Source organism: Triturus cristatus, chromosome 3_2 (assembly GCF_964204655.1).
Source record: "Triturus cristatus chromosome 3_2, aTriCri1.1, whole genome shotgun sequence".
Lineage (NCBI taxonomy): Eukaryota > Metazoa > Chordata > Amphibia > Caudata > Salamandridae > Triturus > Triturus cristatus.
In genome coordinates, this window is record NC_140584.1 from 582,581,345 (window position 1) to 582,608,807 (window position 27,463).

At 47.2% G+C, this 27,463-nt stretch overlaps 1 protein-coding gene across 3 annotated transcripts in view; it reads right to left on the reverse strand.

Moving 5' to 3' along the window:
• Positions 1-27,463, reverse strand: part of MACF1 (microtubule actin crosslinking factor 1) — a 1,146,281-nt gene that overhangs the window by 1,062,144 nt on the left and 56,674 nt on the right. The window lies entirely within an intron of this gene.

Consider the following 27,463-nt stretch of genomic DNA (forward strand, 5'->3'; position numbering starts at 1 on the left):
AGGAGAGCCCGCGCGCCGGACCTAAGATTTCTATTAGGTACGTGCTTAATAAGTCTCTTTTGGAGATATCTGGGGCCTCTACCATTAAGTGCCGTGTACGTGAGACAACAGATCTTAAAAAAACATCTTTTTCTCACTGATAACCAGTGGAGTTCTCGCAACAGGGGCACCGATGCGGAGCCAGCTGGGTGATTCATTACCATCCTAGCTGCAGTATTTTGAATCACTTGGAGTTTGCTCAACAAGGTCTCTCCTACCCCGGCCAGCAAGGCATTACATTACCATTGTCCAGGCGACTGATGACCATAGCCTGAACCAAGGTTTTGCGATGGGTTGTGGGCAAAAAGGGGAGGATTTTACGCAGCAGACGCAAGCTATAATAGCATGAGCTGGTTGTCGCTGCTATATGGTCTCTCATAGATAGAGACTGATCTAATTTTAGCCCTAGATTTTTAACACATTGGGTCGGGACAGGGGCAGCTCCCAATTGGACCGGCCACCAGTCATCTGACCAACTGACTGTTGCTTTACCTATCAGCATTAGCTCGGTTTTGCCGGAATTTAACTGGAGGCAGTTCCGCGTCATCCTGTTTGAGATTTCAAGCAGTCCTCTGGCAAACCAAGCTTTCTCTGCTATTAAGTCCGAGCCAACCGAGAAGATAAGCTGAGTATCATCACCATAAGAGATGATCTCAAAGCCCAGTTGTTCCGCTATCCCAGCTAACAGGGCCATATAAATATTAAATAGGGTCGGGCTTAGGCACGAGCCCTGAGGTACGCCTTTGTCTAGGCTGATTGAGTCTGACAAGTGTGGACCGAGCATGATTGTCTGTGTTCTCCCAGCCACAATAGCTTAAACCCTCGCAAATGTGAGACCTATTGCAGTGCAAATGCTTGTTAAATAAAGTAACACTGTATGGGCATTGCTTGTACATCATTAATACCAGTTTAACACCCAAATACAGCAATAGGCAGCAGAAAGGTGACCAGTCCTGCTTTGCAAAGGGCCTTCCACTGCAGCAACACGTGTAGCTGCATTTTAGTAACTTTGACCCGTTTGAGCTATAAACCATTTTTTTGTGTTAAAATTTGCAGATTATGCGATTGACAATGGATTATGTGGCAAATGTATAATTATGCGAAAATCTCTGCAGCCAAACAATCGCATAATTGTAGTGGCCCTGCTTAGAAGACAGAAAAATGATTGGTAATAAATTGCACTATTTACACCCATCTTCTGCAGGTGAGAAACCCTAGCTAAATAAAGCAAACAAAACAAAAGGGAATCAAAACTTGCCTGTACAGTTCTATTAAACAAATATTATTATGACCTCACAAATACATTTTCCTCCCACTAGTGGGCCGGGTTACTGAACATATATTTACAAACAAGGTCAGTTAACGTCCTGTTCCCCAGTGAAAAATCGAAGAAAGTTTCAAAGAGCAACCTGTGCCCGACAGGCACTTCAAGCTTAGCAGTCCGTCAGGAAGTACATCGAAGAGCAGACCCCTCCACCACCGAGAGTAGCTGAACTGAATGCCCAAAGGAACATTGTGTGTGCGTGGTGTACATTTATCTGGAGATCGCCGCCAAACCGGCTACACTGTAATCAAACATTCCTCCGTACATCCATGCCAAAGACAGTCAGCAGAAAACACAGGGCTTCTGCCTCACAGGAGTCCGAGGAGAGGCCTCAAGATGGGGCAGACAGAATGAATCCATGGGCACAGATGTGCGCGTGCAAAGCCCCCCCAAGTATGTGGAGGGAGGGCTAACAACTAATAGCGACACTAAATTAAAACAGGAAGCTGTGAAAGAGAACTATGTACATCAAGCAGCAGAGAAGTCTTGGGTCGACGGAGTTATTGTAGCGTAAGAGGTGAGTCACCCAGGTATTGTCAGCTCTAATGCCAAGCCCCAACTGACAAACCTTAGAATACCCATCGCCCCACAATACACGAAGCTCAACTGAAGGATAGTACCCTCCAACACTCCCAGAGTCCATGAACAACATTATGTGACCATTGCAACCAGGTCTTCCCAAGGAGCACTCCAAAGACAACAAACTGCACACGTCTGCTCTCCAAGACAAAGAGTGGCACGGCAAACTAGAACTTTCTTTTAAGGAGGTCCACCCCAGCCGGATGATTGTCTCTTTTTTGTACACTTGCGTTTGTCCATAAGCGGACGGACAAATGAGCAAGTTGCAATGCTGCTCGTAGTGGCCAATCACTTCACAGGGCACAGGTCTCACATCTATCATTGTTAAGGGCAGGATAGTCTTGAAATAGACAATAGTCCATTTGTATTTGTAGGGGAATTTATATAGCGCATGTATACCGACAGGTCTCTTAGCGCTGTACATTGCTATATCGAGGCACAGCCTAGGGTAAACTGTATACTCTGATGATAAAATATTCATTTTGAACCTTACATGCTACCATTTCTAGCTGAATTGTGCCGCCAGTATATTACAAAGTTTTTTCAATTCTCTATAAAATCCTAATGCAAGGTTTTACAAAGAAACTACTTCCACTACTTGCAGTGGGCAGTGTGCACACTGGATCATCACTTCCAGGGAAACATGCGTGTATATGTGGGGTGTGGAAGCGCAACGAGAGGAAGGTGCCTTGAAATATGAGACTATCAAAAAAAAAAAAGTGTCAATGCCAGGATGAACCTCTTGAGAAGAGAGGCTGTTTGCGCTTGGACTCGAACCAGTGCGTCTAATGTTTTTCTTTATTTCTGTGAATTAATATTCCCACGATTCCTTGCTAGCGGAGGAAATTTGTTGCTCTGAAAGCGTTTTGCCTCTTGAGGTGGAGTCCTTGCCTGGCGCTGATGGGAGCTGCTCGTATCCGGCCCTAAAATAGTATCTGTTGAACTTTGCACGTTACTTGGAACTTTCTAGACCTAGAGTGGAAACCGACACATCTACAGCAAGCTGAAGAAACGCTTCTTCACAGGCACAAGCTGCATTTAAAGGGCATTTGGAAGATCCCTGTGCCAGTTACCTTGCCTTTGTCAACCGCTCTTCTTACTGCAAGATGGCGTTTGTGACCGGGTGGCACCGCCGCTGCTCCTGGCTTCTGCTGAGTAGTGGGGGCGGGGAGAGAGGGTGTCATGTGAGTCTGGAGACAGCGTGTCCATTATTATGAAAATGAAAGCACGGTATGGTGCACTGTTAAGAAGTAAGAAATCAATGTTTCTAAGTTGTTTTTGCCGAACCGCTCAAAATAAAACAAAAGCGTGGCCGCCATTTTAAATACCGCCATTTTACATATTAAGCGCGGTGTGCACGCTACTATGAAAGTGAAAGCACGGCATGGCGTGCTGTCAAAAACGAAAACAATGAACAAAGAAAAGCGTGGCCGCCATTATTCCGGCTGAGGCATGCCACTTTGGTTAAATAAAAATTTTAAAAAGCGTTGCTGGAGAGCGCGTCATGCCTGCAACAGCAGGCAGAAGAAAGCCATTTTAAACAATAGTGCTCCAGGGCAGTGATTAAAGCATACTGAGTAACAACACATGTAACTCGGGGTATCCTCATGAGAGGTTACAAGAAGAGAAAAGGCGGTACTAAGGAGGGACTTCTAAGCCTATTGACCAATGAAACGCCACCATTTACAAAGGACAGTGACAGGGGCCAATTAAAAATATGGGTGGAAAGTGGGCAGAGCTTCATGCCCATATCCTGAATATAACATGTCTTAAAGAGACAGCGTAAGCGCTGCCTAGGCAAGACCTAAAAAAGCTAGGAAATAGAAAGAAAGCAAATATGAATTACAAACCACAAAGACAATGGTCAGCGATGGGTGAAATTCATTCCAGGGAAGCTTTCCAAATGTTCCCAAGATGTCATTAGCAAACCAGGCACTTTCTGTTAGGGTTTGAACTAAAAGGCTTTATCTAGGCACTATGAACGAGCATCTGTTAGAAGTCATTACCAAAATATGCTAATAACAGCTAGTTAGTTATTGGAGACTTTCTGCCACAAATGCCTGGTGTTATAGCACTGCATAATGGGTAAAGAGTTTTTATATCTATCCAAATGAACTATACTTACTTTTATCAAACACGGAAGTGCGAAAGCTCGAGTCAAGTCCGCTGGGACCTGAACCTGTGACATACAAGTTTCAGAGAATGCTGCAGCAGGCACATTCTCCACTGCTGGTTGCTGTGTTAACAACTAATTAAAGAAATACCAAGATATCTACGTTGGATTTTGCTCTATTTGCATTAAATACATTTGCATTGCTTGTTTTAATACTGTATGTGTGCACGGGATAGATGATCTATGTCATGTGGTAGGGTTTCCCTGCACAAATTAAGGGGTTATTAGGGTTTCCCCTTCCCAGTTAGCACCATACCAATTAGTTTGAATTCTACACACACTGACGTCAATAGGTAGAGCGCCATTTTTTCCTGAATACGAAAACCCTGTGCTTTGGTACTTACACATTCTCCACTGAGCTGTACTTGTGTTTCAAGCAGCAAAGATTTGTGTTACGATGTTTAAAAAACAAATCAGGGAGACATGCTGATCTTTTAGTTTCTACAGCATATAGAAGGAGGTCGATACCTGGAGTGTGACACAATGAATTTTGCAATTCATGCATCATTAAAAGTTTTTTTAGCCTGCACTGTTTATACACGATGACGTAGTCACTGTAAGATTCAACCCACAGCGTTGCCAACTAGTAATCCGAATATGTGCGGCAATAACTGATCAGAGCATGATATCACGCCCGCGATGACCAAGCTCACGTGATGCATCAAGGTAATGGGCGTGGTAGTATCACTTCAGTACATTTGTGAATAGTCTCGGATGTTTAATTCTTGCAACTAATGGGCCGCACCTCACATACATTTCCAGAGTGGTCATGTGTCAGGTCCACTCCATATAACACTACTATTATCTTCTTTATAAAATGTTGGTGTGCATATAGAATTTGGATAGCACAGTCTGGACCTCCTTCCCCAGGTAACTAAAGTGTAGGGCTGTCAAAAAGACACTGTCAAACATCTGCCACCAATCAGTGACATAACACAAAATGATGCCCACCCTCTACAAAATGAGTTGAGGGCGCTATGATTCCCATGTTCACAATTATTCATTGGCATTGGGCTGAATGGGGAACCCCATGAAGAGTTAGGCACACACTGAGGGTGGACCTGCTAACCTTGCTAGAAAAGGCTGCTACTACTTTTCCATCCTTGATCTGCAAAGTGCATATCATCAAAGACAATTATCTGTGTCCTCCAGACCACCAACGGCATTCATAACCACTTTTGGTGTCTTCCAATTCAAACGAATGCCACTTGGTCTCGCTTCGACATCCTCTGTATTCTAGAGGATAATGCTCCACTTGTTTAAGGACATGCATGAGCATTTTGAGATACTGTCAGAGGTATGCAGAAGATTGTCTACCAGTGGGCTGGTTCTGTGTGCTGATAAATGCTGATTATTTGATCCCAAGTGGGTTATATGGAACACATTTTATAGGCCAAGGATGTAGTGCCTAGAGACACCTTAGCTGAGGTCATAAAGAAAGCGCCAGCACCTACTGATTGAGGAAAGCTTATGTCCTTTATAGGACTTGGTGACTATTGCATGGAATTTGGGCAATAGTTTGCTTTTGTAATGGAATCGTAATGTAAGCTACAAAGCAGGGATCCAGATATTGTTTGGGGTCAGGAACAACAGTATGCTGTTTATTCCATCAAATCACAATGAATTAATGCTCCAGCTTTGCAGCCCTTTGCATATGGAAACAATGTATTATCACAGTGGATGCAAGTGCATACGGTTTAGGAGCTGTCCTTTCACAAAAATCTGGAGTTCAGAATGGGTGGTGGCCTATGCTTCTAAGGCCATGAGCCTGAATATAGGTACTCAGTCACTGAACGCGAGCACATTGCAAGATTAAACTCTAAACTGCAGGAATACAATTTTGGCATTGCGTTCATTCCAGGTAATAAGAATCAAACTGTACACTATTTCACAAAGCGGTCATGCTTGGGGGAGCAGAAATATGTTTTTGAAAATGAGGATTAAAATGTGGTCACTTGTGTAAGTGAGGTTTGCATGGTGCAAAAAGTGAAGCTGGACAAAGATGCATAGGTGGTAGATAATTCGAAAGATTGTTAATGTAATTTGGTTAAAGAGTATCTGCGTGAAAGGTGACCACAAACTAAGAGTCTTAAAGGAGCCCTCCTTTAATTTTCCCAGATTGCTTCTGAATTGAGTATTGATGGAGATGTTATTTTCCAAATGTGTCTCATTGGTTGCATAGGTATGTCTACACTGAAGAATTTACTGCATATTCATTTCTGGTGGACAGGAATGGATGCTGAAGCAGACAGCTTACTTAGGCAATGCCTTTTTTGTTCTACAACCAATACAAATTGAAAATTTCAAGCCACATCTATGCAAAATGTACAATGGCCTAAGTTTGGGTGGCAAAGGGTGGAATTGGACATAGCAGGTTCCTTTAAGAATATTCTGGGAAATATGCAGTTTGCAAGGGCTGTGGTCAATTACCATTCAAAGTGGCCAGAATTTCTGTTTACTGAGAAAGTGACCACATCTATAGTGCTGAAATTTCTGATGGAAGTTTTCAGTAGGGAGGGATTCCCGGAAATAATAGTCACAGATAATGGTGTTCAACTTACGTGATCCGAAATGTCAAGGATATTGCTCACACACTGTATCAAACATGTTAGCAACACTTTTTACGATCCCCAGTACAATGGTCAAATGGAGTACTTTAACTGGTATTAAAGCAGAGCATCCGTTCATCATTGTTGGAGACCTTACTTTCATCCTGGCCATGCATGAGAGGCTATGGGCCTATAGAATCACTGCCAACACTGTTACTAGTGTCTTCATTTTATTGTTGAAAGGAAGGCAACCTACCTCTCAAATTTGTCTTTGGCGGCCTAAAACTAAATGTAATATTTTGATTGCACAGTTGCCAATGCTGACCTCGAGCAATTTAGAACAAATGTGACAGTGAAACAAAGCGCCTCAAAAGTAAGATACGATTCATTACTTGATGCTGCCTGTTTAAAGATTATGGTTACTGATTATGTCAGAATTTGATTGCCTTGACGAATGGAGATGGGTAAGAGTCAATTTTCAAACCCATAAAAGTAGTCAAGGCCAACAAAGGAAGTGTCATTACTCAAGACGGCAAATGTTGGAGTCTTAAAAGATTGTCTAGCTGTCAGGGTCATCAAAACCCTATTATTTCTTCACAACAATGCAGTGAGACCCCCACACAGAGGGCCAAGGGACAAGCAGGGACTAGTGGGCCCAACCGTGGGCATTATAACCTTTTACTCCCGATGTCCCGGGTCCGGCCTTCTACGGATTCTGAGCAACTGGGCCAAGTACCCCTTCAGCACTTGACTCTCCGTGGTAGCGCCGGCTGAGTAGCCCGAGGCTTCTTGGGGACGGGAGGCAGAGCCAGCGGGATGAACACAGGCTCACAACTCAAAATAAATTCAGCAGCAGTAAATGATTGTCCAGTCAAATACTTGTTTTTAGGAAAGAGGAGTATTTATATACTAACACAAAGAAAAAGATGACATTCACAAGCAACACACACAGACCCCCGCACCCCCCCCCCCCCCGAGATCAAGGCTCTAGTGTATTTTAGGGGGTCCCCGAGCCCCACACCCCTCTACTAGCTGTGGTGATTATTCCCCATTCACTATAAACCACAGTCGGGTTAAGCCCCGCTAGTAGTCAGAGTCTCAGTAGTCCCACTCAAACTCTTTACCAAAGTCATAAGTGTTCCTTGCGCTGGCAGGCAAGTTTCCCCGGGACCTTCTGGCCCGTCAACCAGTCTCACCTGCACCAGCAGGAACTTTGCAACTGGAGTCTCTGAACACACCCCCTTCGCGGGTACTGAAGCTGCAGCGGCTGCCTCTAATGCTAAGTTTCTTGGTATCTGGAAGGGGGAGGAGGTAGGACAGTCCTGGCGCTGACCCTCAGGCATGGCATGGGCCCGCTCATGTCAACACGGCAGTCTACTTTCTCTGACAACAGTCCCGACGGTCTCCGATAACAGCTCCTACCTTGTCCTGGTGCCCCCACCACCCACTCTGGCATACAGGGTCACCATTCCGCTGCGCACGGGCTATGACCCGATCAGCATAGCAGCAACTTTCATAGCAGCCCCACCTGGCATACGGGGTCCTTGACTTGGACGCGCACATGGACTATGGCTCAATCGGCACGGCAACAATCTTCACAGGGGCCCCACCTGGCATATAAGGTTGCCGATTTGGTACCTGCACACACACAACAGCCACAGCAGGCCTGCTCTGGCATATGGGAACGCCGACTTTTCCCTGCACACAGGCAACGACTCGATCGGTGCAGCAGCCGTCTCCTCACACTTCACTACGGGGCTCCAGTATCTTTAACAGTAATGATGAGGATTCTGAAAAATTGCTTGATGCACACACGGACTTACTTTTGACCCTTTCTAGAAAACCAAGTTCAGCTGAGCTACCTAGTGGGGAGCTACACACCATGTGGACAGTAATAATGAAACGGTGGCTGGCAGGGTAAAGAACTCCCCAAGGTCCAGGATGCTTTAGTAGTATTTGATGATTACTCCACTCTTTTGCATTGCTGTTTATTAGGAACAGAGTTGTGTTCAATTTTCATGGTAAGTTCCATTATTTCCCAAACCCTGACCACTTTCCCACCCCCTCCCTTTCTATTTTCTTGGCTTGCCTTCACTTAGAGTGCAGGGACTCTGAAAATTAGAAGTGCCCGTTGGTCGTTAGGGATGCCGACCTCTGTACCACAAGTTGAATAACAAGCTCCGGTTCCCGCGCATCTTTTTATTTTCCGCTTCCATGAGCTCCCGGCAGATCGATCCTCACTCGGTATGTATGGCTCCTCGGAGAGCAAGGGGTGCTGCAGAATAATGCGAGCTCTGACATCTCGCCGCCCTGGCCTGCGCCAGCTTAATGGAAAACTTCCTGTGCGCAGGAAGCTGAAATATTTATAGAGATGCAGAAAAGATCCAGTGAGCGGCATTCCGGAGTCCGGGGCAGCGGCCGGGCGGGCAGGGACGGGCATGCAAACCTGGCCTCATCGTCACCACAGCCTCAGAGACCAGGCGGCGCGCGCTCATAACTAATATGGTCACATCCCGCGCCTGGCCGGCCGAAATATGCACATACTTTCAGCATACCGTCAGAGCCTCCGAGCGCGAAATACACCGATATTTGAACCGTGCGCACTCATAGTGCCAAAACGGTCGCAACTGCCTCAGAGGGGCCCGAAATGTTCACACGAGTTTGCGAGCACCGCCTCAGCTAACGTCGCAGCCTGTGAGAGCCGAAACAGGCACACATTGACAAACACCCACACAGACCCAGAGCCGTCCAAAATTTGCTCGAGCCGTGTTTACAAACACCGTCAAATAGCAGGCCGACGTATGTCCATAATTATCCCAGACACCAGCCGACATATCTTCCCATTCACAGAAAGCACGTCACAGCACCAGAGAGCAGCAGACATATTATCTACACATGCACTGGTACCTCCTCGGAGGGGCCGAAGTGTATTATTTACACACAATGACGCTAACAGAGCGCACAGAAATATTCACAAATCTGTAGATACTGTCACAGCCTCAGATAACATGCCAAAATATTCATATATTTATACAAAACTCCGCCTCGGTCTTAAACAGGGTGACGGTGTTTTCTCATCCAAGGACTAGCCGGGACAAGACTCTGCTTCGCTTCAGAGATGGGGCGCATTTAGGTTGGTATGGCCGCAGGCAAGTGCCAGGATGTTCTCATCGCTACACCAAACACCACCACAACCTCAGAGAGAGGGTCAAAGCATCCACACATCTTTAGGAATACTGTCACAGACCCAGATGGAGAGACGAAACATCCTTCAAGTTATAAAACAATAGCGTCATTACAAACATTTACAACAGACAGACAGGCATCTCGAGAGAGCAGGCCGAAATCTGCCGGTCACAGGAGGCAGCTAAAAATATATATTCTTATTTACACCCAGTACTGCGACAGCTTCAAGGAGAGTGGGGAAATACGCTCATGTCAAGTTTACAAACACGCCGAGCAGCTCGATATGTGCGGATATTGAAATAAACACGGTACTCTCACTCACACCGACCACTTTCAAGACAGCACAGATGGTTAGAAATATGGATAGAAATATTCACTGACACGTCTATATATAGACAGTCGGTGTCTACGGAGGCAGGCAAAATACTCACTATTGACACCAAGCAGTGCTGCAAGACCCCGAAATGTGCTCCTTTGTGTACACCAAGCACTCACATTTAGAGCAGGCAGATAAGGCTCATATTTACTGCAAATAACGTCACTTACTCAAGGAAAGACAGAAAACACTGACACAAGCCCAGAGAACAGCTGGCCGCGTCTACCCAAACACCATCAGAGCCCCAGGGAGCGGCCATGTTGTCAAGAGAAGTGCACAGCAGGGGAACGAGAGAAGCACCTGGGTTAAAGAAAAACGTAGCAGGTAAATATAACCGGCGAAAAGGCATGGGGAGACCAAGAAGGGTCATGCAGAGATAGCGAAGGGCAGCAAGAGAGTGAGGTATGATGGCAGGGCCTAACAGTGAGAGAGCGGAAGAGTGGGTGAGGGGGCAAGTACATGGAAGAGTGGATGGAGAGGTGGAGGGGCAGAGAGAGATAGATACACGCTGACAGAGAGAGGGGGGGGGGGCAAGGCAGAGAGAGCAGCTGGCGCAGGACTGTCTCTCCATCTCCCCCACTGAATGAACTGGGATATTCTGGGAGGCTCTGCAGAGCAGGCGCCTGTGCTCTCACTTTACAAACTCCACATTGCGCACAAACCACACTTGCCCTTGACTGTCATTTGGTATCAGAAAGTCCTGAAAAACAGCAAGAAACCACCCACACCCGCCCCCTTTCAGAAACACAAAGCTGCAGACCCTGCGCGACTTGGCAATAGTCCAGAGGCACCAGGCAGCTGCCAGAGTGACGTCCTCCTGCTCGGCTGGGGGCAAATCTCAGCAGTAGGTTATGAATGATACCGTCACGAGCACCACATCATGGGACTATCACTGGCAGCACACAGTGATCTATCGCCAGCAGATCACTCCGGGTCTATCACTAGCAGCACACCGTGGGACTATCAGCAGAAACTATCAGAAGAACCTCCTATCAATAGGAGCCTATCACTAGCAGCACATCATGGGTCTATTACTAGCAGAAGGCTGTGGTCCGTCATTAGTAGCACATGAGAGCCAATCACCAGCATAACTCATGGGCCTATCACAAAAAAAAACCATAGTGGCTTTTCACCAGGAGCCTACCACCAGCAGCACACTAGGGGCCTATCATCAACAGCACAAAGGGGGAATATTACAAACAGCAGACAGTAGGACCAGGCCAAGCAGCAAGCTGTGGCACTTTACCAGCAGCAGACTCTCGTCTATGACAAGCAACACAGTGGGGTCCTAGTCACAGAGGGAAGCTGTGACCTATCTCCAGCAGCACAATGGAAACCTTACACTAGCAGCAGGCTTCAGGACACCTTTCAAAGCAGGCTATGGTCCGTCACCAACAGCAAGAGGGCCATCCCCAGGAGAAGCCCGAGATATCACCAGTAGCAGACAAAGTCATGTCTCCAGCAGCAAGCGGGGAGTGGGACATGGAGCACCATACGTGGGAGGGTTACCAAGAAGATGCCAAAGGCCCTCATCAGGGCGGGGCTGTCACCAGCAAAACATCTTGGGACTATCTCAGCAGCAGCCCATTACTAGCAGTACACAGGGGGAGGGACATCAGCAGGACCATCCCCACATTGGGAGGCCACTGACAGCAACAGGCTGGGGACAACCACCATGATCAAGGTGTACTTCTTCATTGACAAGTTGAGAGAGAAATCCCATGCCGGGTAAACTACTGCACACAGAAGGAAAACTGAAGTGGGAAAAAGGAAGACCACCCTGAACCGAAAAGCAGCCCGAGCCACTGACTAAGAGCCTTTATCTAAAAAGCAGCTATCGTGAGAAAATCCTGCTCTGGACCCCCAATCCTAAGGACAGCTCCAGCCCTGGAAAGAGGACGTTGAACCCAAGGACAGCTCCAGCCTTGGAGTGAGGACTTTCGGTCCAAGAGCCAACTCAAGTCTCATTAACAGCAAGATCAGCAACAACTTCAGAGATTACTTCCAATTTAAGGTCGGCTCCATACAAGGAGAGAAGATCTTAAAACTTAAGGACAGCTCCAGACTAGAGCCAGGATTCTCAATCCAGGTGCAGTTCCAGCCCGAAGCCTAGACCCTCAATACAAGGCAAGCTTCGGCCTTGACCCTGAATTCACGAGTTAAAGGCAGCTTCAGCCTTGACCCTGAATCCAGGGGCAGCTTCAGCCTTGACCCTGAATCCAAGGGCAGCTTCAGCCTTGACCCTGAATCCAAGGGCAGCTTCAGCCTTGACCCTGAATCCAAGGGCAGCTTCAGCCTTGACCCTGAATCCAAGGGCAGCTTCAGCCTTGACCCTGAATCCAAGGGCAGCTTCAGCCTTGACCCTGAATCCAAGGGCAGCTTCAGCCTTGACCCTGAATCCAATGGCAGCTTCAGCCTTGACCCTGAATCCAAGGGCAGCTTCAGCCTTGACCCTGAATCCAAGGGCAGCTTCAGCCTTGACCCTGAATCCAAGGGCAGCTTCAGCCTTGACCCTGAATCCAATGGCAGCTTCAGCCTTGACCCTGAATCCAAGGGCAGCTTCAGCCTTGACCCTGAATCCAATGGCAGCTTCAGCCTTGACCCTGAATCCAAGGGCAGCTTCAGCTCTGAGTGTGGAACTTAATCAAGGAGCATTACTAGACGTCACCTCCTGTGATTGCATTGCTAGATGCGGCTTGCAGCTGCTGTCAAGGAGAATGACTGTTCCTTGTCACAGTACATTGCTAAACGATGATGACTTTTGTGTTGTTAATGTGCATTGCTTGATACGTTGTACTGGTTTGATTCGACGCAGGTATTTTTGAGATGCTATATTCGAGTTGCGCTGCCAGATGCTTCCAGAGTTCCATGCTGTCTGTGCATTGCAAGTTGTTCTCCTACTTTCCGTTCTAGTGATACAGTAGATGTAGAGTGAGGTTAGGGAACCCTGATCGATGAAAAGCCCTGTTTATGGCCAGCTTCAAAATGCTGCAGCGGTCACCATAAGACAACGCCAAGTTCGGGCAGCTGTTTGTGTGTGTCAAGTGTGTTCTGTTGATGTTCTGTTAATGTGTATTGTCTGGGTGCATTGTTAAACGTGGTCGCCATTGTTCTGCATTGCAATAGGGGATCTCCCTGTTCGTGGGGTACATTGTGGGGTGCGGCATGCGCCTTGGATTTAAGCCCTCTCTCAGGAGCTGAAGCTACAGGTGGACAAAGCATCCATGCTCAGGGCTGAAACTGCCCTTGGATTGAGGGTCCAGACTCCGAGCTGGAGCTGCCCTTGGACTGAGGGTCCAGACTCAGAGCTGGAGCTGCCCTTGGACTGAGGGTCCAGATTCCGAGCTGGAGCTGCCCTTGGACTGAGGGTCCAGATTCCGAGCTGGAGCTGCCCTTGGACTGAGGGTCCAGATTCCGAGCTGGAGCTGCCCTTGGACTGAGGGTCCAGACTCCGAGCTGGAGCTGCCCTTGGACTGAGGGTCCAGACTCCGAGCTGGAGCTGCCCTTGGACTGAGGGTCCAGACTCCGAGCTGGAGCTGCCCTTGGACTGAGGGTCCAGACTCCGAGCTGGAGCTGCCCTTGGACTGAGGGTCCAGACTCCGAGCTGAAGCTGCCCTTGGACTGAGGGTCCAGACTCCGAGCTGAAGCTGCCCTTGGCTTTGGTCAGGGTCCAGACTCCCAGCTGGAGGTGCCCTTGGACTGAGGGTCCAGACTCAGAGCTGAAGCTGCCCTTGGACTGAGGGTCCAGACTCAAGGCTGAAGTTGCCCTTGAACGGAGGGTTCATGCACAGACTGGACCTGCCCTTGGTTGAGGGTCCAGGCTCAGAGATGAAGGCGCACTTTCTCCTCCAAACATTTTTTGAAATGCCAGTAAAAGACTACAGAGTTCAAATGGCCGGTAGGGAAATGTAGAGGGTATGCAACAGAGTACTGCAGCTAGGGCTAGGAAGAGATAGAGACCTGTCTGGTTCTGCATGACATCCCACCGAATCTGCTGTAGCCATAACAGACTTAATAGGGGCTGTGTTATAAATACTTTAAATATACTATAATCTAACCCGATTTACTGAGGAGGTTTTCACATAGTGTTTATCAGGCCCAATAGCATGAGAGCATTTTACATACGATACTGTACGGGTAAATCAGCCTAATAATAAAATGATAGTACATAATTTACACCCACAAAAATAATCTGAGATGGTGGCAGAGGATTGCGGCAAAAGCATAAATGTACGAATGGTACCACAATACTATGCCCAATTTAAGATCCAAGTTTAATGTGCAATATCGTTTGGTGTCACATACCTGGCTTATCTATTTATTAAACACCTGGTACTCTTTCAGCAGGGTCCATGACATAATGACATCATTGCTATGATAATTATGAACACCTTAGGCACAAGACCACTGCATGGAGCAGGGAGCACTTTTGTCATCTGTGAGGTAATAAGAGCTTCAAGCGTCATTGTTTCCAGGACTGTAGCATGGGGCCAGTTAAGTGGGTGTTCTGGCATGAAGAATAAGCAACCAAACACCCCCATCAGGAGACAGTCACACGGGGGAGACCAGCACAAGAAGTACTGGTTAAGGAGGAAGTGCTCAAGTTATTTTTTGAAGGCCATAAGGAAGTGATGGTGCGGTTTATTCGAGAATTGACATTCTAGGCTTTAGAAGTGCAGCCAGAGCAGGATAGGCTCGAGGTGCGACTTTTCTTAAAAGCAAGAATTTTCAAGTGAGCATTTCAGAGCTAGGGAGTAGGTGGAGGCCAGAGAACCACAGTTGCTTGGCTGGTTTGTGCAAGTGATCCGGCTGATGATTTTATGGACCAGGTAGACGCATTTGAACATGGATCTACCATCCATTGGAAGCCAACTCAGAGAGATGAGGATGGGGGTGATAGGACTGAAGCAGCGCCCCTGAGATCGACTGAGATGCCCAGTGTAAAGAAGCTTTAAGAGGGGACAGATGAATTTTGGGACTTCCAGATAGAATACCATTCCTGCCCTCTACGATCAGCGCTTGAATTACTTCCTCTAGGTCTTGTTCAGGAGTTAAGAAAGGTTTGATCTGCCTGGTGAGTCTAAACTGGTAATTTGCATTTCTAATCAAGTTATGTTTGCAAAAAATGTGTCGATTGTCAAAAATGAAGCCAGGAGAGTTAGTATTATGGAAAGATAATGGAAAGAAAGCCGTCTAATATGTTTTTGGAATCTAGCCACTCGTGTACTGGTATTGCTCCTCTCTCACATTCACAATGTACTAAATGGGAGAAACATTTGTAATTGCAAGTAAATAGGTAAAACAGACAAAAATGTATGCATGAAAGGAATAAAAAAATCTCGTAAAGCATTCTGCCTTTGGCTTTTAGACTAAACAAACATGGTGTTTTTCTTTTGTTTGGTTTTTAAGGTGCCAAAACAGTGGCAGTATGGAGGCCCGGACAAACAACAACCCACCTACACAACAATATATAACTAGCCACATCTAACAATGCATCCCAATGCTGAGACGCATGCAAAATCTTCCCACAGCAGGAAACAGCAGGTGGCATCAAGCGATGCACCGAGCAGAGGCAAACCACATGCGGCCAAGCGCTCAACTAACGAGGAACACACCAAATGTGGCAACGCATGCTCAAAAACAAAACATCTATTAATACACACGAAAACAGCAGTCACATAAGGCAACACATGCCCAGAACACTACTCCAGATCTGGCAATTTAATCCAACAGCACATCTGGCAATGCACAACATGAGCATGACGCAGCTGGCAACGCACCATGACCAAAGGCAGGCGACCTCAAGGAAACCACCCAGGTAACTTGAAACACCACATTGCAGCTAACAACACACTAACAGCAGCACACTACTTCTGGCAACAGGAAACAGCAGGTCACTTCTGGCGATAACCTTTAACAACATAAAATGTAATACACTATTTGGTCAACCACATGTACAACTACTGGGTGTTCCATGGCGCTGGTGTCAATGGCACATGTGCTAATGCAACTTATCATAAGAATGTCACATCTCACAGTGCACCCCATCAACAAGGAAATAGACACATCTAGCAATGCATCTGAACAATAGGGATCTACACAGCAATCTAGCAAAGCACCCAAATATCTGGCACTGCAACCCAACAAATTGTCCCATCTCTCACACAGCAAACCAGAAGGTGCAAAACACACCTCTAATAACAAAGTTAGAAAACAATTATCAACAATGAGCCTCAGGGAACATTTACCAATGCACAGTCCAAAACATTTCTAAACATAGTGCAACGATAGAGAATAGTAGGACACATCCATAAATGAACCCCAAAAACACGAAATAGAATGTCAAATTTGACGCTGCACCTGAAAATAGTCTACACTCAAACCACATCCAACAGTTCATCCCAACGAAATGCCGCATCTAACATTATGCCCCAACAAACCTTACCTAGCAACACACACTTTAGGAAAATCTGCTTTTCCGCATGGTTTCCCTCAATTTTCTCCGGTAGCTATTGCAGGTACTTTGACTCTGCAGATTAAGAAATCACTTAACTCCTTTCCCGGCACGTTTCCTTTAATACCAGAAGAGAATTTGTAAGACACATAATACAAGTACTTGTAATTGCATGTTCACGCACTGCATTTAGTTTCTAAACCACAAATGTACAGTCAGGCTGTTCTTTGCATGTGGAACCTGCAAAAGAGCCAGACCCGATTCTATCTGCACGAATGCACAAGAGCCTGCAGCCGGAAGAGGTCGACAGCACAACCCTGGGAGGCACCAAAATGAAATTGCAGAGGATTGTAAAGGAGGATATGCCCACTGCTGTAAAAGGGATATGGGCCACCAAACCCGTTTTGATAAGACTAGCGTAGTTTTTTGTCATGGGAGGGAATGAATGTAAATAACCTTCTTTGAAAAGCAACCCTTTTTTTACTGTTAACAGCTGCAAAGCGACCAATCACCTTCTAGAGTTTCATCTGTGAGAAACATAATAAACTAGGGAGTTGATTGGGGCGGGGAGTCAGAGTAGGGACACCATCTGCATCTACTAGGTTTGCTATATCTGATGGTGTTTGAAACGGACGCTTCAGATTTACACTGGCATTCCTCATGTGGTGAAGTCTGCTGCTTGCCACATACAGGACAAGATCTGGACGTAGACCCCTAACCAAAAGGAAGCAGTTGGGGTCCTGTGTGACCAGTCAGCCACTAGAGTGCGCGCTCCCAAGAGACAGAGCATAACTGAAAAGTCTGAAGAAATCATGAAGACCTCAAGACGACAAAAGTACATGATGCAGAACTTGGAAGCATAGGCGAGACTGTTGGAACCATCGGAGGGAATTGTAATTGTCCATGCCAAGACCTGTGTAGGTCTAACAAAGGATCACCATGGGTCAATCTCCTGGAGGTCCAAAGAAACAACACGGTGCTGAACGCACTACCTGTGAAGAAGAGCAGTTACCCAATTGCAACTGGTTTGACACTGGTCTCAGGAATATTCTTACTGGAACTTGGAAGTCAATGGTGAAGCCAACTTCCACTCACCGTGAGCTGGCATCTGGAAGGAGGACTCTGATGTCAGCACCAAGGACTGAACTTGCACCAGGAGAGCGAGGTGTTTAGGCAAACTCAGACAAACCAGAAGAGACTGTCGTGGACACAAAAGTCAGAGTTACCCCCCAAAGCAAAGTCTGAAAGATGTGAATGATCCTGCCCACACAAGGCCTCTCTGCCCTCACTGAAAGAAAGAGGCAGTCTGGAGCTGGAATGTGCTGTACTCCTGGAGTGGGAGGACGTCTCCATTGCCCACCTGTGACTATCCCACAGGAAATGTCACTGACTGTACATGCAGAAACAAGAAGTGTGAAATGTAATTATTACTTTGAAACTCTATATCTGTGCAGGAACTGGGTCCAATTTTCGGCATTTGAGTCTTATTTTATAGTTAAATTAATGTTTTGTTTCACAAAATTGGTTTGAGAGCCTTACTGAGTGATTTATTGCTTCAGTTGTTGTGTTTCTACTGGTAATTCTTAACATGCATTCTATGAAGATGCCTTCCGTCTTTGCACTAATAAAGGGTGCACACGGCTGTCTTAATGAAACAGTGCTTGCCTGACCAGCAGCTAATTTTGCACGGTGGTGGGACAACTTGCCTCAAAGGCAACCCAACTCATACACGTCCCAACTACAGAATGCCACATCTAGCAAAGCACGCTGGCAACAGTTAAGAGCAAGTTACATCTAGAAACGCACTCCAAGCAGTGTTGTCTGTCAGTGCACCCCAAAAGGGATCATCGGGAAATATCTATCAATGTTCAGACAACAAACTTTTAATGATGGAACTGCACAACAACATGCCATAACCGCCAATGCACCCTCAACAGCAGGCCACTTGTGACACTGCATAGCAACAATAGAAATCATATGGTAACACATTTATAGAACAGGAAATCTAACAATGTACTCTCCAAAAAAGAAAGACAGGAAATCTAGTGATTCACTGAAACAGCAAGCCACATCAAGCAATTCACCCAACAACAAAACACATCTAGCAACGCACCCTAAAAACAGCTTGCCACATCTACGAATGCACTGACAACAGTGAACAATATGCCATATTTAGCTGTGTGCCTCGGTCTACAATACACCTTTAGTCTGAAAAAAGGAACATCTTGCTATTTTTGCATTCCATAATCAAGAAATAGTAGGCCACTACCAGTGTCGGACAGTAAAAAAAAATAATAGGCCACATCTTACTCTGCACTGGGTAATAGGAGACCGTGGTGGTTTACCCAACAACAGCACAACACATCTAGCAACACAAACTAATCACAGGGAAAAACAAATGATATCAGGCAATTCATGGAGGAGCAGGCGACAGAGTACGATAGCCAAGTGGCAGGCAAAGAACTGCTGCAGTGGGAAGCCACTTGAGGCTACAATCACAAAATAACCAGACAACAGCGAAAAGGAGCACATGACATCTACCAACACAGTTCAAAAATCCAATAAGAGCAGCCGCATCTACACACCCCACCAACAGGATAGCACACAGGACTAGCAATACACCCAGATAATAGAATGACAGGCCACATCCACCAAGGGACCCAACAAGAGCAGCCATGCCAAAAAATGAACAGTACATCTAGTACTATAAACTGACAATAGGGAACACCAAAAGGCATCCTGCAGTGCATGAAAGACATCTCCATTAATGCCACAGCAGCACCCTGACCTGGCAGAGGCAACTGCAGTAAGGCATACCAAGCAACACATAGCGACACAAGTAGTGAAAGATAACATATGGCAATAGATGAAACCTCTGCAACAAATCTGGTAGTACACCTCTGTAACAGGGATCATACACACCCTAGCAAGGAACAGCATCTAGCAATGAGCCCTAACACTAGGGAACAGCACACCAGATCCAGCAATGCATCTCAATGAGGAATAACAGCACCTTAAATCTGGCAACCCACAGCAGTGTACAACATCATGCAACCAACCTAGCAATCAGTGTTCAAAGTACATTAAAAACAAGCATTTTAAAAAAACAATTCAATATTTTATTTTTTTTTTAAACATGTGGCCACATGTGGTACAGTATTAAAGCAAAGGCACGGCCGCCACTATCAGCGTGGCGTGCTATGTAAAAAAAAAAATAAAGCTGCTGCGAGAGAGAGTGTCAAACCATTAAACAAAATTGCGCTTGGTGGCTGTAGTTAAAACCTACAGAGCAACAACACATGTAAAAGGGGGTGTCCTATTGGGAGGTTACAAATGAAGACAAGGCAGTACTTAGGAGGGACTAACAAGCCTTTTTACGAATCAGAAGTCAGCATTTACGAAGGACAATTACACAAGCCAATGACAAATATGGGTGGAGAGTGGGCGGGGCTTTAAGTTCATACTCTAATACAGCATGCCTCGCAGAGCAGTGCATGCGCTGCCCAGGCTCGACCGAAAAAGTATGGAAACAGTGATAATGCATGAAAGGGGGTGGGGTGTGTGGGCGTGGCTAAAAACCAATATATTCTGCCATTTGTTTCCAGCCTTTCACCTTCCGGTAACTACATATAAAATAACAAAGCGAAAATGAAAATTGAATATAACTTATCTCAATCAGTGAGAATGCACTATTGTACATTAGGAAACCTCTATTAGTTGGTGGAGTGGAGAATAGTGACTTGTGTACGTTTAGTGCTACGAGGTCCCAGTCTGCGACAAGAAGCACTGTGAACATGAAAGTCATTATTTTAAACTTACATTACACGTAGTATAAGGTAGGTGGCTACAGAATTCGCAAAAAGGTTTAAGATAAAAAGTGTTTCCAAAATATATAATTTTTTTGCAGACTGTATGGAGTGCAGTTTTATTTATAACTGTCTTTTAAAAGCACACACTTTACAGATTAGCATTCCCCTTACAATGACCCTCGAAAAGAACAGATGTGTGTCATCAGGAAGCATTTTTGGGGGGGTAACTGTCTTTTAAAAACCACACACTTCACATCTTAGCTGGTGGCTCCCTTACAATTCTGCTCAAGATGAATAAATGTGTGTGGTAAGGAAGCTTCAAGTGCTTCCATCAACTAAAACCAAAACCGGCTTCCAAGCGCCCTATGCATTTGCAGATTACCCAGTTTTTTTTTACATTTCTTTCAGGTATGCAGAATCCCTGACAAGGTGGCCTGTTTAGCTGTCTACCCCTCCCTCGGTTTCACAGCACAAGAGACTGAATTCCAGCTGAAGCATTTCAGCTGTCGGAATTAACCATCCCAGGACAGTTTTTTTTTACAAAAAGTTGGGGGAATTGTTTTTCTCAAATTAAAAATGTAAGGGCATGTCATGCCCCTGAGATCCCCCCTACTTCGACCACTGCTAGCAATGAACAAAGAGTATAAAAGCGGTAGGCATATTCCAAAATACCCCTTTGCACAGAGTCTGCTGGGTACCACATGACCATTCCAAGGCGGAATTAACACCAGCAGCTTAAACTCGGGTTGTGTTAGCTCTGGGCTCAACGGGATATGTTAGTTCAAGTGTGCTCTGATTGAACCATCCCGCTCTCCCCTCAAGGGGAACGCGCTGTTGAGCTTCTAATCAGTGACTAAATCAAGATACCAAAACCATACATTCCGCTTCCTCTTTTACTGCTCCGCACCCGAGGCTGTGACACATGCTCCAGCGGAGAGGGAGGGAGGCAGCATCCCACTTCCACAGGGACCGAGACGTCCCCAACACGGGTGGACCTGAGCTCACAAACTGGAATATTCATAGCAATTCCTGGCGGCTTTCATCGCAATGTTAGATATTAGACTGAAGTGAATTAGAACAGGAAACGAGATCTAGTTAACCACGATAACAAAATGAACATCCAGACCTGGAGGAAACAGCAGCCTCCTCGCCCCCCATGAGCCCAGGCAATGCCTGCCCCTCAAGCGCTGGGCAACAGTTTAGGACGAGTAACCAGGCGCTGGTCCAAGAAGGTGAACACCCCACCTGTGAGCCAGAGGAGAAGCCGGTTCCACCATGGCTGAGCCTCAAAGAACATGGCCACAGGCCCCATAACAGGGATCAACGAGAGCACGAGGTGCACCGTGACTAATGTGACCAGAGGCCGCTGACAGGAAGCGGTGTGACCATGAGCTGCACCACAAATAATTGCACCACAGGGATTACCGGCAACCACAAATGACACCACAGATAATGCGACCGCAGAGCCTGTCAGCTCAGCACCACCAGGTACCAATGTGACCACAAGCTACATCACAAATAATGTAACCACAAAACCAAGTGCGACTACATGCTGCACCACGAATAATGCGACAATGGGACATGGCACAGACAGAAGTTGGTGGGATCACAGGATGAGCCACAAATAATGTGACCACAGATGCTGTAAGCAACGAGAAGAGTTAGTACAACCACAAGGTGACCCACAATCCGAGCAAAGAGGGTCCCAACACCGACACAACTGGTAGGAGCACAAACTGACCCGCAAATAATGTGATTGCATGGCTTGGATGCAACGACTGGGGCCGGTGAGACCACAAGCTGAGCTCCAAATAAAGTTGACATAGGGCCAGTGAAAGGGCCCAACACGACCACAAACTTCATTATGAGCAATGGTGACTGACCACCACCAGAACCAACTTCCACAGATGCATGACAAACGTCAGAAACCTCAGAATGTACGTAGGAATCGCCGCACACCTTCTACAGAGACTTCAGACCATACAGAACGCCGCAGATAGAGTCACCCTCTGTCTTCCCCGGCAAACCCACATCACAACCCATCTCAGGCAACTCCACTGCTCCCCGTACAGAAGAGATGCCAATTAAAGCTGCTGACCCACACACACAAGGCTCTACACAACCAAGGACCAGCCTACATTAACCACCGCCTAAGCTTCCATCAACCATCGAGAAGACTACGCTGCATCTCCCTTTCACTTGCCCATACTCCCCGCATCCACGGAAGCAGAAGTGAAGGACGCTCCTTCTCCCACATCAGAGCAAAGACCTGGAACAGCCTCCCCACGCACCTGCGGACCATCACCTCTCTTCCGGAATTACGAATGACCCTTGAGACCTGGCTGTTCGAATACGCCTCCGGGACCGGCAAGCGCCTGGACACCCTATCAGGTCATTAGTTGTGCTTTATAAATCCTGATTGATTGGTTGACTGAAGGCTCTGTCAGCTCCATGAGGAACCAGTGCCAGCACAAGCTGGACCATGAATAATGCAAGGTGCAGTGCGCGAGCTTAAGTGATCATGAGATGAGACACAATAATGTAACACAGATACTTTAAGCACCGATACGAGGTAGTAAAACCTATAAGCAATGCGACCAGTGCGCCTGTGAACACTCGCAGAACCTGTTTGTCTCCAAGCAAGGAGCAATGGGACCAGAGGGTTTGCAAACCCCACAAAAACCGATGCCACCACAAACTAAAGCACGAGCCTGTGAGCAGCTATAGGAGTGGGTGTGAGCACGATTTAAGCCACAAATATTGGGATCACAGAACCTGGGAACACCAGCAAGGACTGGTGCAACCACAAGCCAAGTAACAAACAGAATGACCAAGGAGCTTTAGATACAAGCCGAGCCAAAAATCATGTCACCTCTGGGCCTGTGCCAGGAAGAGCTGGTGCCCAAGGGCCGAGACACGTATACTGTCACCTCTGAGCCTGTGACTGGACCAGGAAGAGCTGGTGCCCACGGGCTGAGACACAGATACTGTCACCTCTGGGCCTGTGCCTGGAGCATAGAGAGCTGGTGCCCACGGGCCGAGACACGTATACTGTCACCTCTGGGCCTGGAGCATGGAGAGCTGGTGCCCACGGGCCGAGACACGTATACTGTCACCTCTGAGCCTGTGACTGGACCAGGAAGAGCTGGTGCCCACGGGCTGAGACACAGATACTGTCACCTCTGGGCCTGTGCCTGGAGCATAGAGAGCTGGTGCCCACGGGCCGAGACACGTATACTGTCACCTCTGGGCCTGGAGCATGGAGAGCTGGTGCCCACGGGCCGAGACACGTATACTGTCACCTCTGAGCCTGTGACTGGACCAGGAAGAGCTGGTGCCCACGGGCTGAGACACAGATACTGTCACCTCTGGGCCTGTGCATGGAGAGCTGGTGCCCACGGGCCGAGACACGTATACTGTCACCTCTGGGCCTGTGCCTGGAGCATGGAGAGCTGGTGCCCACGGGCCGAGACACGTATACTATCACCTCTGAGCCTGTGACTGGACCAGGAAGAGCTGGTGCCCACGGGCTGAGACACAAATACTGTCACCTCTGGGCCTGTGACTGGACCAGGAAGAGCTGGTGCCCACGGGCCTTGACACCTCTGAGCCTGTGACTGGACCAGGAAGAGCTGGTGCCCACGGGCCGAGACACGTATATTGTCACTTCTGAGCCTGTGACTGGACCAGGAAGAGCTGGTGCCCTCGAGCTGACCCACAAATACTGTCACCTCTGGGCCTGTGACTAGACCAGGAAGAGCTGGTGCCCTTGAGCTGACCCACAGATGATGTGACAGCCCGAGGGTCTCGAGTGCGGCGACAGAAGCGAGCAGCACTCCTTTTTCATCACCAATAATGTTACCACAAAAGCCTTGCGCGAATGCAGGGGCCACTACACCCAGGAGCTGGGCCACGCACAGTGCGTCAGAGCACAAGGCCGGGATTCCAATCCCCCGCACCATCTCCTGCCCAACACCCAGGTGATGGCAACGACAAGCCTGGATCGGCCTCTGCCTGTTTCCATGCAGGGTAAGCATCAACAACATGGAGCGCTGCACAGTTAATTAACCACCGCTCACCAGAGCAGCAACAGAAAATGCCTCACCCAATTCAGCCAACCGGCACCCCTCCCCAGGGCCTGGAGCACGTGGGGCCTCGACGAGCGGCTTAGGAGCCCGATGCAAGGCGCTGGACCACAGAACATTCAAAGGCAGCCTGGCCGGTGCTAGGAAAACCTTAACCATTTGTTGTTTTAGTTCCAGAGGTTGCCTCAAAAACGAGACACACTAACCTAAAAAATGAGAACTGAAATCCTGGGGCATTCTCCGGCTGACTCCGGTAACCCAAGACCACGACACGTGAGCACTGACAAAGCCAGCAGGCCTGACTGTGTTTGAGAGATGGCCTAGCGGCACGGTGGCTTGTTTTAAGACTGCGATTGTGTGCGAACAGAGGTTTGCAAATAACTATACTGTCAAGTAAACTGTGTAACATTAAAGCTGGTATTATAGCAGCACGGCCCGGCCCTTGCACATGGCTGTGCCAGGAGAAACAATATAATTCCAAAAAGCCCACGGGCTTTCAAAGATGTGGATCACATTTATAGCTAAGAGCCAGGACAGAGCTGGAGAAGGGGATGTATGATGTTGCAGCAGGTAAGAAAATGGGTCCATTCTATAGGTTTGTCGTTCTTGTCTAGTGTCGATTTAAATTTAGGTATATGCGTAGGTAGCTCGTTTCCTGCAAACTTTCAGACACAAGGGGTCCGAGAAAGCTTATTATAGACAACACAATGAGCAATCCTACCAGACCAGAGAAATCATTCCAACTCCAGGCTGCACTTTCCTTATCAAAGCTGCATCTCAAATAGTGTGCTATCTTGTGGCAAATGCAAACACCACATACTTAGGTCTAACATATCGGACTCACGGAAACGTAGAAGCAGTGAGGCTTTAGTCCGTGTCCTTCTACTACTGAGCTGACAGAAGAAAGAGAAGATCAGAGAGCCGCATCTCCCAGTCACTAGACACTGCAGTCACCAACCTCCCCAAACCAGTTACACAACCGTTCAACTCCAACACAAACATGGCACCATTAATACTATTCTTCAAACTTGGCCCCGCACAAACCCATTAACAATGTACTGGCACTAATACTTGTCTGACACACATCATCAGTATTGTCAGCTTTAGCCTAAACGACCCACAAGATGGGCCTACCACCAATGTGCCCAACACAACACTAATACACCAGCAAGGTGACAGCAGTGGCTGCCCATCTCTTACAAAGAGAGACAGGGGCAGAAGACATTAGACCCTAGAAGCCTGGCTTCGGCACTTGGTCAAAAATCTGATCAAATGATTTTAACTTACTCTGATTTATATGAGGACTATGGTATATTACTTTAACGAAATTTGTAGAGCATTGTTTTTCTGTTCGTATGGTCTCTAAGCACTGTAGAGGTTTGGCCACCAACATGCCCCAGTCTCATGGATTACAATACAGGCCGGAGTCTCTTTTTCCTCTCTGATTGAGTATCATCAGTAGTGTGAGCATGGTTTATATGCCGTGCAACACAGATGGATGCAGTATATACTGAAAAGACCTACTTAAAAATGTAATGCCTCAACACATACTGGTTTCTGTCATAAGATGTCAACGACTTAATGCACAAAATATTGTTCTAAGTAGAGAACCTCATTTTTGACATACTAGTCATACAATAACTGAGTTCTGGAATAGCGTGCTACTTGCTACAAAGCGCTTCAATGCCTCGTCAAGGGTAGTAAGGGCAATATAAATACAATTACAATAATGTTCTCTGTAAAGCACACTGCTGCTCCTTGGAGCTAGGACAGCCCTAAATGAAATACTGATGACAGCTTATGTATTATGTGCACACTCCTCTGCTTTCTTTGATCAGTGCTCGATGACTTGATCCAAATACTTGGTCTCCAGTATGTCTTCAAAATACCTCCAGTGCGCTCTCATGAGAGCCAAAACCTCACAATCATCCTTAGTGCGTCATCACCCTGACCGGGCATACACAGCCCCTCCACTGTGAGCTCTCCGATCCTTTGGCATGGGCTCACTGCGACAAAGGCTTCAAGGAGATCCACAATGAGGGCACATTTTCCAGTGTGCTCTTAGCAAGGAAATACCCTTAACACCTGCTCCAGGGTGCCCTCTTGCATACTCTCACAAGGCCTATAGTGTGCCATCATACTACCCCTGGGTGTCCCCAGACCTCTTCTACAATGCCATCTCATCAGCCAGGCCTTTACACCTATCCCAGTGTCACCATGGTGCACCTCCTGACGTCACTCGCATTCTGTGCTCTGATACCCCGCAAGGGTGTGCATCTACGGCTCATGTGGTGTTTTATCTAGAGCTCCTGACACCAGACATCCAGCGCTGGTGGCTTAGGTCATCTGGTACTATTATCACTCCACAACTAGTGCTTCTAAGACCACATCTGGGCACAGACTGATGCTGCTCATAGTCAAGGCTGAGGATCCAAACAGCCAGCACCTGGAGCCACAGGCAGGGAAGACGTAGCCCACCTGCCAACACAGAACAGATGCATCTCACACCCCGAGAAGGCTGCACCTCATCTCACACATCTGGGACTCCTGGCATTCCAGGGGTGACACCTCGATGCACTATGAGTGCTGATGACATAACACGCCTGCTATACTCCTACTACCACTATACATCTGGAGCCCATAAAGCACCAGGGTTATTTACTACTCTCAACAAGGCAAGGTCCCTACCAGCCTACAGATCGTCCTTCTGACACCCAAGAACTAATGTTCCTGCCACACCAATACTGAAGCACCTCACATTCCGAGGCTGATGCACACCTCGCATTATGTCCCCCTGAAACACCCATGCTGAGGCCTCCGACACACTTCCTGGCACCCCAAGGATGGTGCACCTCACAACATACCAGTGACCTCGACTCCCCGCATGTG